This window comes from Hibiscus syriacus, unplaced genomic scaffold (assembly GCF_006381635.1).
Source record: "Hibiscus syriacus cultivar Baekdansim isolate YM2019G1 unplaced genomic scaffold, ASM638163v2 tig00110944_pilon, whole genome shotgun sequence".
Lineage (NCBI taxonomy): Eukaryota > Viridiplantae > Streptophyta > Magnoliopsida > Malvales > Malvaceae > Hibiscus > Hibiscus syriacus.
The window spans coordinates 1,207,229-1,221,429 of record NW_024062925.1 but is presented as its reverse complement, the minus strand read 5'-3'; the positions used below and the strand labels follow the sequence as shown (position 1 = coordinate 1,221,429).

The 14,201-nt window shown below is 33.3% G+C and overlaps 1 pseudogene; it reads left to right on the top strand.

Annotated features, from left to right (window-relative positions):
• Positions 1–217: 217 nt before the first annotated feature.
• Positions 218–13,835, top strand: LOC120147866 (annotated as a pseudogene).
• The last annotated feature ends 366 nt before the right edge of the window (positions 13,836–14,201 follow it).

The window sequence follows — 14,201 nt, the reverse complement described above, 5'->3', positions numbered from 1 at the left end:
CTTATCACGGCATTGTACCGAAAGAAAAAAGTGACTGAAAGCATATTTGACAAAAAATTTTAAGGAGTGACGGGCATCACAAGAGCACGGCTACCCATGCTGTTGGGATTGGTTAACCCTAAATCCAATACATCCAATACCAAGGAGTCCGAGGAAGACAAAACCCCGCAATGTCGAGGCAAGACTACTCGCCCTCGAAAAATATGTCCAGCAAATAATGACTCACTTGAGTGCTCTCACGGGTGATATAAAGAATTTCTTTGGCTACATCAAGTATAGGGATACTATAGTGGAGTCAATATTTCAAGAGATGATCCCTCATGTAGAACAGAATTTACTAGGTTTCCCGGATGAAATTCTGCAGACATTTGACGATGACAAAGCAACCCCTGAGCCTGATGATGATGATCCTATTGATTCTGAGCCCGTACCAGATCTTGTATCCTAGTCCCCTACTCATGACTTTCTTGTTGAGCTATCCCTTGCAGCTTCTAGTCCTGATGAAGCACCAATACATCATTTCACGCGTCGAACCGACAGTTTTATCAAGACTTTGGCGGGACATGTTAACACCTTCATTGCCCGTTATTACTCCACATCTTCAAAATCAAGCCCCACACCACTAAAGAAATGCACCAGGCGTGGAACTGCAAGCACCTCTACCGTGACACCACCACAGAAATTGAGGTACCTCATCTTCAACTCATTTTGCATTCATTTTTGCATAGCATGACATTACATTTAGTTTAATTAGTTACTTAGTTCTCTTAAGAATTGAGGATAATGTTTCTCTCAAGTTTGGGGGAGGTAGAGTTCTTTGTAGAACATGTGCATGATAGTAGAAGCATAACATTATGTCATGACATCAGTAAATGGTAGGACAGTTAGATGAAATGTTTTGATGATACTTGATGATGACGAACTTGTTAGGCTAGAAATTGAATGTGAATGACTGTTAAGAATGATAGAATTGACTCTAGGGCTTGATGATTTGTGAATTATTCTTACACGATTTGTATATTCTCTATACTTAAGGAACTTAAGAAGTTTTTATGAAAGAACTCTGGTTAACCTTGGTATTAAAATATGGTATTATGATTAAATGATAAATCATTGTTTAAAGAACTCCCTTATGTTTGAATTTTGTTTAATCATGAATAAATGCTTCGTCATAGCTTTAAAGGGACACTCCTCTTTGTCATGGCATTGCCCAAAATTCTCTTTAATAAATGGCAGCCGTGTGCATACGAGTGAATGAAAGCAGTCATGTGATAACTCTACCTGACTAGCTCGGAGGTGGAAGGTATGCTCCCTTTCACCTAGAGTGTGGGATGGTAGGTGTGATGAGCTGACTCCCTTCGTAGCATCGTAAAAAAAAGAAAATAAAATATGTATTAAGTGAAAAGGAGTATAAATGTCTTAATGAATGAGTAAATGTCTTGGAAAAACTAGGGAACTCAACTGGAAATTGTCTAGATTCATTAAGTATAGATTGGATACAATCATGCACACACGCAAACACAAAGAATCTTGACCTAGGGAAAAGTATTTGATTTCTTGATATGTCTAGCATGTTTAAGCCAACTTTTCTGAGGGTTGAAATTCTATTTTTGTATTGATTGTCCTATTGTTGAAAATTGCCATGACATTTTGATTGTGTTAATTGCTATCTATTTCTTGAGGACAAGCAATAGTTTAAGTTTGGGAGTGTGATAACTCCGTAAAAATGCTACTTTTAAGGCCTTTTTCACTTTAAGTTATTGTTTGTCTAAGGGTTCATATAGGTCATTTTAGATTCATGTAGTTGCATTTGTAGTGGTTGTGTTATTTTACTTTGTTAAGGTGCTATATGATGGGAAATGTATGGTTAGCTAGTGATGTACAAGAAACAAGGATAATAGGGAAAGCTAATAAAAATGTCGCGGTATCATATGTTGCTAAAACAGACTGCAATGCTTTGGCATTTCTGGCGCAGAAAAGAAAACAAGATATTTTCACAAGAGGATAATTGTCAAAGCAAATGTTTACTGCTTGTAACAGCCTGAAGGGGTCCACTGCCATATGTAGAGATAAGTTTCGCGCCCAATGAATGAATTTGGGGGTATGATGGGTATTTTGAGTGCAAAATTCCCAATAATACCCTTAGATATTTTTATTATAAAAGGACATCTTACAAGAGAGAAAAATAAGATCATCATCTTCTTGATTTTTCTCCACATCCACAGAAGATTTTTCTTCCATTTTTATTGGTGTTCCTCCATTAGCAAGCTCGAGGGAGTGACAAGCTAGGCATCCGAGAGGAGCTGGTGAGCTAAGGTAGTTCGTGGTGGCCAATGAGAGCTCCGACAGCGTGCGTCAAAGGTTTTTCCTCATTCCCTTTGATTTTATTTCTCATTTGTCTTATTGGGGTTGCAATGAACGAATGTATTTTATGATTTATTTCATGGATTATTCGAACCCCACCATGAACTAGCTTTATTTGGTGAGAGTTCACTATGTATGTTTAAGTTTTTTCTTTAAAGGATGATTGTTCTTTTTCTATGATTTTATTTGTTTTGTTTATGGTGCTTAATCACTTAGGTTGTAGAAGCTATGAGAGTAGTCATTCCTTAGGAAAATACTTAGTGTTTGAGAAAAACTAAGTAGCTCATCTTTAACGTTTGAGAGAAACTAAGGAGTATCAACATAAACATAAGGCTAGGATTTCAATCGACTAAAAGGAGTAGTGCCCGGTTGAGAGGTTAAATGCTAGTGATAATGCTGAGTTGTATTCTCGTGACATATTCTATTGAACTGATGGGATCCCTGCACCTGCTAATGCCAAGAGGTCCATGGCATTTTCAACATGTTGAGTCCCTTGACTAGAGATAGCATAGGGCATTTTCGTAAACTCTGTACGGCAAGTAAAACATAGAAGTTAGACCATCCTGAGAAGATAGACTTAAGTTTCCTAAGTGACTCCTATAATTGATTTTCATAGTAGCTTGTTGTGTGAGGATTATCAAGCCATTTTATTCAAATACAGCATTTATATTTTGTTTTGCCTTTACATTCTCATTTGATTACACTACACACAATCTATTTTGCCACGACATCTCTATTTGCTGCCACATCACACTATCATTCCATCTCCACCAACATACATTTTACCTTGCCTCAGCATTTATATTAGTACATATCATTACTAACTATACTTAGATAAAGTATTTTTGCTTTAATTGAACTGATAAATTTCCTTCAATCCCTGTGGATACGATATTCACTCATCATTATATTACTTGTTCGATTGTGAATACTTGCACATATTTCGCGTCCATATTTAGTACTCACAAAGCGCGAACAAGTTCCTCCGGCATTGCTGGCGAGTACGATACTTGTATAATTAGGAGACATGTAGGTCACATTTGATTTTTTTTTATATTGAGTCTGGAACTTGTATGCTTTTAATTATGTTTGTAATATATTAATTGTTTTCTGAACTGGTATTTTATTTATAAATTATTTTATGATTTTACATGTTATAACAAAAAAATTTAATTTCTCATCTTTTTTACTGTGGATCGCTCCGATGGCCCTAATGTAACACCTCGAATTGGATTTGGTCACCTACATCGGTATGAGTGTGTTACAAATATATGTCTTTTCTATAAGAAAAAAATGTTTAAAATCAAATTTTATGTAAAACGAATATTTAAAACCAAATATATCGTGATTCAGTCCACATCGCTCGGCACATATATATAACGATTTATTACAGCAACCAAGAGTTGATTATTCAAACATAAATGAGTAATGCATGTGATATTTTATTTTCAATTTAGTCAATCTAACAACTTACGCTTGATTGTTTTATTGCAATTTGCAAATAATGTTTTTAATACAGAACATGTATATAATTTAGCTATTTTATCATCACATATTGTGTTTAGGATTTAAGATTCAAAATTTTAGAGTTTATTTTGAAGGATAATTTTAGAACTTTAGAATTAAAATTTAATATCTAAAGATAAAAAAAATTAAAATATACTGTTTATATAAAATAAATTTTAAACAATATATATATATAACACTCTATAAATTAATAATGTCAGGACCGGAGAAATTTATTAATTTAGAGAGTTATTAATTTATCGATAAATTAATAATTATTAATTTAAAGAGTTTTTAAGTAATTATATTGTACATACCAAACAAAAAGGCAAATTAGTCTATGCCTCTTAGAATTACGTTGCAAGAGATGAGTTAAATTAATAATGAGCTCCAAATAGACTTGAACTTTAAAAGAAAACAGACAACTATTGAATCATATTTCAATAGAGTGTAATATATTTTTTTCAGTTTCTATGAATTATTAATTTATGATTTTCTTGGGACCGAAAATTATAAAGGGATCTCACGAAAAATTATTATCTTATTATTTTATCGAGTTTTTCAATTTTTTACATTGGCCCAAATCGGGACCAGACAAATTTATTATTTTAGAGAGTTTATTAATTTACCGAGTATTAATTTAAAGAGTTTCTACTTTATATTAAATAACAACTCATATAAAATCACACTGATCATAGGCGACTTTTGTTATTTATTACATTATCTTTACTAAAAACGATGTTTTATAATTAAATTATTTGTTTATATGTTTGATTCCATCTAGAAAGTGTATACAAGTTTAAGCAATTGATAACGATAAACAACGTTATCCTTTCCAAAAGGTTGGCTCATAAAATATATGGAAAAAAGCTTATTAATTAAGAAATAAGTTAATAGATGTTATAGATCAAATTAAATGCTAATTTATGAATTTGATCATTCATGTTAGATAGGGTACTTTTTTTAATAAAAATCCATGGTGTTAATTATTTAGTTATTTGGATTAATTAATGATATTATAAAAAATAGAGAGTCGATATATATATATATTAAATTAAGTATTTGAGCATAATACAGGGGCTAACACCACAATTTAACCAAAACGTTAATATTTGACAAGTACGCGTCAGCTAATATCATCTTTCCAGAAGAGGCAGTTTGTGTTTCGGACGGAGCGTGAACTTCATTCTATCGATGGAAGGCTTCTGTGTTTATTGCAGCTTCCTACTTTCAAGCTTGTGAATCAAGTAAAAGCAACAGATTATCGGTGAAAAAACGTTACATTTGATTCAAAATTAAGTTGTTTAATCGGTGGGTTTGATTAATAAAAAACCATTAATCAATTTTTTTGTTTTTAACCCTTAATTAAATCAATTTTTTTTGAAAATATTTTAACTTCAGTGACCAAAAATCTCAGATAATATACGATTTTGATCAACTTTTTTTGGTTTTGCGAAAATGACCAACAAAATCGCGTTGCATTTCGCGTTTTGATAATTGAAAATCGCGTTGCGATATTTGAAAATTGCGTTGCGATAATTGAAAATCGCGTTGCGATAGTTGAAAATTGCGTTGCGATTTTCCAGTTCGCGTTGCGATAGTCTACAGTTGTCGTTGCGATTATCCTAGTCTACAGTTGTCGATTTTCCAAATTCGTTGTGGTAGTAAAAAAAAAGATTTTGTTTCTTAAGAATTTTCTCTAATCCGTGCGGACGTGTCGAAGACACGTATTACCACGACCACGACCACGACCACGACCACGACCACGACCCGACCCGAGACGAGACGAGACGGACGACGGACGGCGGCGCGCGAGAGTCCCCCTTGTTCTCTATCACTCAACAAGGAAGTGGGAAAGCCAAGCCTTAAATACCATTCTCAATATTGTTTCCAATACTATGTGGGATTGAGCATTACCAACACTTGTTTCCAATACAATGTGATTATTCAGGAAACAATTAACAATTATGCACCTTAAAACAACTGAATCAGCAACCAATTGCATTAGTATTATACGATTAAATATGTCATAATTAAAAGTCAATCTACAATCAATCGCGATTATTGCAATTTTAAGCAAAACATTCAAAAATAATATCACTATTTAAGGATCAATCCCACATAGTATTGGAAACAAGTGTTGGTAATGCTCAAATCCCACATAGTATTGGAAACACTATTGGGAATGATATTTAAGGCTTGACTTTCTCACTTCCTTGTTGAATGATAGAGAACAAGGGGACTCTCGCGCGCCGCCGCCGCCGTCTGTCTCGGGTCGGGTCGTGGTCGTGGTCGTGGTCGTGGTCGTACGTGTCTTCGACACGTCCGTGCGGATACTATCTTTTTAGAGAAAATTCTTAAGAAACAAAATCTTTTTTTTAACTATCGCAACGAATTTGGAAAATCGCAACGACATTGTAGACTATCGCAACGTGAAATGCAAAATCGCAACGCGATTTTCAACTATCGCAACGCGAAATGGAAAATCGCAACGCGATTTTCAACTATCGCAACGCGAAATGGAAAATCGCAACGCGATTTTCAACTAACGCAACGCGAAATGCAACGCGAATTTGTGATAGTGGAGATCGCAATGCGAATTAGAGATCGCATTGCGATTTTGTTGGTCATTTTCGCATATCCAAAAAAAGTTGGTCAAAATCGTATATTATCTGGGATTTTTGGTCACTGAAGTTATTTTCTCTTTATAAAAATAACCGAAATTTCAAATAATATATATTATATATTTAATATTTTTAGTTAATTCGGTCGATTAATTCAAAAGCGAAGTTTAAACATTTTTAAAGCTAAGTGATATATAAATAATATATTAAAAATTTAAAAATTTTATTTAGCTTCGTTAATTCGATTAATTGACAGGGTTCTCAGATATCACCCGTCTTGCCAATGAATCTCGATGTACTTTTGCCTCTCGATTATCTATATGTGTTCATCTATATGATTTTTCCTTATTGATTATGAACTTACGATGCAGTTACAGTGAATGAAGTGGAGGCATTGTACCAACTATTCAAGAAATTGAGCAGTTCAATCATTGATGATGGGACGATTCACAAGGTAAAATTGAGATTCAGAAGCCAAACTTGGTTTCATTGCCATGAATCTTCTTTTTGATGGGCTGTTTTGTGTTGCAGGAAGAGCTTCTTTTAGCATTGTTCCAAACTCCATATGGAGAGAATCTTTTCCTTGACAGGGTAAACTAAACTTTCTGTTTCTTTGAATGTTGTAAAGGGAGTTTTGCTTGAATCTTTACTGTACTTCATATATCTAATAATCTCTCTCTACTTGTTGGTTTTTGATCTTTTTGATGAAAAGAAGAATGGTGTGATCGAATTCGACGAATTCGTCCATGCCCTCAACATATTTCATCCATACTCCCCTGTAGAAGATAAGATTGACTGTAAATTTTACCGAGAAATCATCTGCTTTGGATCAATATGTTGGTAATGCTCAATTTGTAACCTTCTTTTAAAGGATTTTAATTCTAAGTTTAATAGAATTAAATTATGATTTGGAAGTGACTATTTTGCCCTTACTATTTAGCCTATAAATAGAGGGTAATTTCATTTACTTTGATATATATTCTAAGCAAACATTTGCTTTGAAGCACTCCTCTCTTTTGAGTGTTGTTTGAGTTGAGAGAAGAGCAATACCACCAAGTTCACTCCAGTTTTCGGGTGTACGGAATTCTTGGAGATCCGTGTTAACCTCAGGGGGCTGTTCGTCCATTGCAGCGATTACACACATCGGGGCGAATTTGCTTCTAAGGCAGTGGATTACCACGACACGGTTATCATTATGATTGATTATTTTATTTAATATTTTCCAGTCAGTGCTAACGCCTCGTTTTGCAGCAGTCTATTTTACCAACAATTTAGAAGCAAATTCATTATACTGCTGTTAACACATGATTCTTACAAAGGTATGATAAATTTTGAACATCGAATATGGATGACACTGCATGAGATAGTGTCTTTACTTTGCAAAGTTGGAATTCATCCCACTTCTCGGAATGGTAAGAATCAAAAGGTTAGTACGAACAATATATCTAAACCATTTCAACTAAAAGCTTTAAATATTTGCAAATAGCTTTTGCAAAAATTATTAGAATGTTTCTAAACGTTTGTGAGGAATGCAATGTATGAATAATGCATGATTGGAAACAACTGTTAAGTATTATTTAATAGCTATACAAGTTTTTGGGTATTAAAATATTGTCAAGACAACTGAACGTTTAATGTAAAGTAAATGTTTGTATGGGTAAGGTAATATCATTCGAATGCATACTTTATGATAATTTATAGTGATTAGTAAACGGTAAATATGTTTTAAACCATGCGTTTGGTACTTAAGAGCTTTTAAGTTTCATAATTGTGCTAAGATCAAGAATTGCATGACATTAGCGTTAAAGGAATTAAAAATAGGTGCTTAAAGGCATTCGAAATGGTAATTTAACGTTAATGCATAATAATGCATATTAATACACGAGATTAAATGCATGAGATTGATGCATATACATAAAGCAATTAACTTGATTGCAATTCATTAAAATGCATGGTTATAAACTATTAATGCATTGATATAAAGTTATTATTTGAAAATAACTGTTTGATTCCTTGATAGTAGGAGGAAGCATAAAAACGTTTATTTGTTCAAAGGAGAAATATTTTATCACTAAATGTTTTTATTGAACGATATTTATAATAAAATAATTGAGAATTGTTGTTTACACTCTAGCAAGTGAATTACATTCAAGTATGCACTTATGAAAGAATTGCAGGTGAGAATTGCAATTTCTATTGGAAGTATGTTACATTTCCATGTCTTAGTGCAATGTGTTAATACAGTATGATATATCCAATTGCAAGGTACATTATAAATATTTTATGATAGAACCATATTATTTATAGCTTTTAATGAATTTCATAATGGCCATGAAACATTGGTTTTAGTATGGTTTATTGAATTGAAGAACAATTTTAATGGTTAGATTAGTGAAAGATTAATAACAATTTATAATTGTTAAAGGCCAAATGGTTATGGAAAATATTTATTAAAAGCTCATAAATATTTTGGGTTATGTTATTCAAAACATTGGAACGGTCGAATGGCAAAAGTTTTAATTTGCATGTATGATAGTTGATATGTGGAGAAAGGTAACTATTTATTTTCATGTGGGGGTAAGATTATTCAGTTTCTGAATATTAGGTGAAAATAATATCAACTATTTTATCATACTAATAATTTCTTTTGAGAAATTTATAAAGATAACATGATGATTACAATTTTGGAGAATCATGAAGATGATGATGCAAAGAATGAAGTTGCATGCATGGTGAGAATGAACAAGTCTAATTGCAATTTTGATTCTACCTGCGAGGTCAGTTTATTTAGACTTGTTTCCTATTAATTCATGCCTTTTAAATACATGAATTAGATTGCGTGAGCCTTTAAGTTAGTCTTTAAAACTTAGTGGATACTATGAAATGAGATAAAACCACTAGTAAAGACTAAGGTAGTACTACTAAGGCTAAGATGATAATGTGAGCCCAAAAATATATATGCTTAATAAGATACTATTTTGAGTAAAAGTATCAAGCATAATTCTTTAAAGAGATCTTATTTAAAGAAAGAGAAAATTCACAAATGATTTATTGGAAAGTAGTGTGATGAGTATGAAAGTGCATGTCTAGGATTGGTTCTATGAAGACTTGGTACTTAAGTGTGCCTAGTGCACCACCTCTCTTTCATAGAAACCTACCTGGTGCATTGTTCATAACTATGCTCACTATTCCAATACTATGACAAGATAAAAACTCTTAAAACTTAATGCAGAAGTTAAAAGAGTGGAGATTAATTTGGTTGAGTGAAATACCAAATTTAGTCATAGTAAATAAAATATATGATGATCTCTTTAAGGCTAATATGTTGAATATCATGAATGAGAATATGATAGATTCTATTGCTACTAAAAGTATATTGTAGCTATTAAATCTCAAGTGATTTTCCTAAGTAGAAGAAAGAACAGAGATTATCTATTTCAGAATTTGTGCTAAAATCTCTTGTTTTAAACTTGAGATCATTTTTTTCTGATGTTAGGAAAAATAAAAATTCATTTTGAATGAGGAAAAGTCATAAAGAATTTCATATTAATTTATGCATTTTAATCTTAATGATTTGTAACTTCTCAAAACTTTGAGAACATAATTATGTGTAAACAAAACTTGAGTTTGTTAAAATATAATTTTATGGTTAAAACTCATAACAAACTTTACTCTAGTATGATTGAGTATTTGTTTACACGTTTTTCAAGACACTTATAGATATCCTAAAATGTTAGAAATGTGGGGGTGTCTTAAAATGTAGATTAAATGCATAAACTCAAATAGAAAATATTCTATCAACTTCTTCTAGTATTCCTGCTAGGTCTTCTCAAGAAATTGATTTCAAGCCTAGAAGAAGTAAAAGGCTATTTGGACCAAATTTTATCACTTCCTTTATTTCTGAGATAAATGATTTAGACTCTCTTTCTGATCATATAGCTTAAATGTTATATGAGGATCCTAAAAAAGCTATAAGATCTATCGATGCTAGTTTCTAGAAAAAACGCTTTTAATGATGAACTAGAATCGATAATGTCTAATCATACTTGGGAATTAGTTGACTTGCCTAGAGGATTTAAACCAATCTGTAGCAAATGAATCTTCCGGAAGAAAATGAGACTAGATGGTTTGATCCAGTGGTACAAGGCAAGGCTAGTTGTCAAAGGGTTCACTCACAAGTTTGTTTTAGATTACTTTGATTCTTACTTCCCCGTTATGAACATCTCAAAGATCCGTGCATTATTTGCACTAGCCTCCATTCATAACTTGCAAGTACATCAAATGGATGTTAAGACTGCATTTTTGAATGGAGATCTAGATGAGGAGATCTATATGGGAATAATGGTACAAGAAATTTCATAAAACTATACTTAGTTTTGGTTTTGTTGTGAATGGTTCGGATGCTTGTGTGTATTCGAGGATGTTTGGTACTGATTGCATCATCATAAGTTTTGTATGTTGGTGACATGTTGATTTTTAGTTCTAACATTGAGTCCATTAACAAAACAAACAGTTTCTTGTCCACTAAATTTGAGATAACGGATTTGGGAGAAGTAAATGTAATCTTAGGAGTCAAAATTACCAAAACTGAAAAGGGATTTTCATTAAGTAAAGCACATTATCTTGAAAAAGTGTTAGAGAAATTTGACAGTTTTGATTTCATCCCTGTTCGAATCCTTGTGACCCTAGCATATATCTCTTTAAGAATAAAGGAAGTAGCGTTTCCCAAACATAATACGCTAAATTAATCGGAATCTTAATGTTCTTAATGAACTATACACGGTCTGATATTGCTTATGTTGTGAGATATACTCATAATCCGAGTGGTGAATACTGGATTGCTCTTAGATGCTTACTGGAGTATCTTAAGGGTACTTTGGATTGGAAACTTGAGTTTGTTAGCTATCCTGTGGTACTGAAAGGATATTGTGATGCCAACTAGGTTTCTGATAATGATGAGGTAAGCTCTACGAGCAGGTATGTTTTTACTTTAGGTAGAGCAACAATCTCGTGGAAATCATCAAAACAGACTTGTATTGCTCGTTCTACCATGGAGTCAGAGTTTAAAGCTCTTGACCTAGCTGGGCAAGAAGCTTAGTGGCTCAGAAGCTTGTTAGCAGATATTTCGTTGTGGGGAAGACCGACTACTCCGATTTCTTTGTTGTGTGATTCACAAACTGTGATATATATACAATGGTAAGAAAATGCACATTCACATAAGGCATGAATCAGTTAGACACTTAATAAAGAACTGAGTGCTCTCTTTAGAGTATGTGAAGTCGGAAAGGAACCTAGCAGATCCTTGGTCCTAGATTCATCGAGGGGGATGGGTCTAAAGCCCATTGGTTGAGAAATTCATGGTGGATACCCAACTTAGTTATCTAAGTTCCATGTGGTCAAACGAAACCATGGAAAGACTCATAGTGCACATTCCTACTGCCTATCCCTATGATGAATAATGTGCATGCCCAGGATGAGCTTAATTGCTCTTAATAAATTCATAGCCCAGGCTTTGGGTGGTCTTAGTGAGAAAGACTTGATGAATTTATCGATTTTGGCTGAATATCTATTCTTAATAAGTTCATAACCCATAGTTGAGTGGGTAGTTCTAATCGCGAAGGACTAGATGAACTTACCGCTTGAGAGGATGAGTTTTATTAAATTCTTAATGAATTCAAACCCAAGAGTTTGGGAGTTCCTAGTGAGAAGGACATATTGAATGGGAGTTCCTAGTGAGAAGGACATATTGAATTCACCGAATTATGAGGTTGAATATTTATTCTTAATGATTTCTTATCCCAGAGTTTGGGTGGTTCATTTTTAATGAACTTAAAGAAATTCACAATACCCTTTGTGAGGTTGAGCTATTATAAAAGCTCTTAATTATTTCATAGCTCAGTTTGAGTGGTTTATGTTGAGATAGACCTGATGAAATAACCTACGTAAGTGAGAAGGATTAGCCACCTTCTATGAAAAACGTTGGGTCGTTTTTCTAGTACACTTATTAGAATCCTGAGAAAAGAGGGCTAAACCTATATACACTTTTGTATATACTTTTTGTAGACACATCGAGGATTTTGGTGGATGAAGGGATTAGTTGTGTGTTATGAGTTTACCCCAATCTTAGAAAGTTCAAGACTAGTTTCACTTATCTAAGAGAAGGATTGCTCATCATCACTATGTACTAGTTATAGATACGTTCACTAGTGCTTAAGCAACTAATCTCGCTATTGTTCTTCTCATGTTTTAACTTCATGGCTCTCATCTTTACGAAAGAATTCTTTCGCATTAGTGGGGGAATGTTGGTAATGCTCAACTTGTAACCTTCTTTTAAAGGATTTTAATTTTATGTTTAATAGAATTAAATTATGATTTAGAAGTGACTATTTTGCCCTCACTATTTAGCCTATAAATAGATGGCAATTTCATTCACTTTGATATATATTCTGAGCAAACATTTGCTTTGAAACACTCCTCACTTTGATATATATTCGTCCATTGTAGCGATTACACACATCGGGACGAATTTGCTTCTAAGGCAGTGGATTACCACGACACGGTTATCATTCTGATTGATTATTTTATTTAATATCAGTCAGTGCTAACACCTCGTTTTGCAGCAGTCTATTTTACCAACACAATAAAGATCGATTTATATAACCGTATAATGTTAATTCCTTGCAGTTGCATTTAGGTTGTATGATCTGAGACAAACCGGGTTTATCGAACGGGAAGAGGTGAGTAGAACTCTGGGTTTTTTCCCCTTCGAGCTAGTAGTTTGACATGAATTTAGTATTCTACAAAATGGTCATACTTAACTGTTGGTTGAGTGCAGGTCAAGCAAATGGTAGTTGCCCTTTTGATGGAATCCGACATGAAACTGCCGGATGACCTTATTCGAGTCTATCATGGACCAAGTAAGCTTGCCGAATTAGATTTTCTTTGCTAGTTAATTGTGTAGTTTTCTGTAACATGAGATGTTTTTCCATATGTTATCCAGACATTTGCCGATATCGATGCCGACAAAGATGGTCAAATCAGCAAAGAAGAATGGAAAGCTTTCGTACTTCGACGTCCTGGCCTCTTGAAGAACATGACTCTTCCTCATTTAAAGTTGGTGAACCATCTCCTGTTACCTTTTATTTTACTGGTTTCTTTTCTATTTGCTCGTACGACCATCGTGGACCGATATCGTTTTTTTCGTTGATTCAGGGACATTACTACCACATTTCCTAGTTTTGTTAATTACACTGAAGTTGAAGAGTTGTAACATGAAGCAATCTTAGAGTGATTTTGATATATGCTTTCGGTAATAGCTAATGTATTGATGTGATGTGGGTACATGAATATATAATGTATATAGTTAATTTTGTTGTACGGTAGGAAGATTTCAAGGTGAGTGAATTTTGTAACTTGCTTGTGAAGGATAAAGGAAATAATGTATATAGTTAATTTTGTTGTATTGTAGGAAGATTTCAAGGTGAGTGAATTTGTAACTTGCTTGTGAAGGATAAAGTAACCCATGTTCGATTCCCCAGTAATCATTTAAGCGTCTAAAATTTTCTTTCCTCTAGAGAGTCACCCTCTGATTGGAGAGAAAAATATATTAAATTAAAATAAATTTAATCTTCAAATCAAATAGTGTTATGTGTCACTGATACCAAGTGATAATGATCAAATATTTTAACTGTCACATCAGCTTTCTGT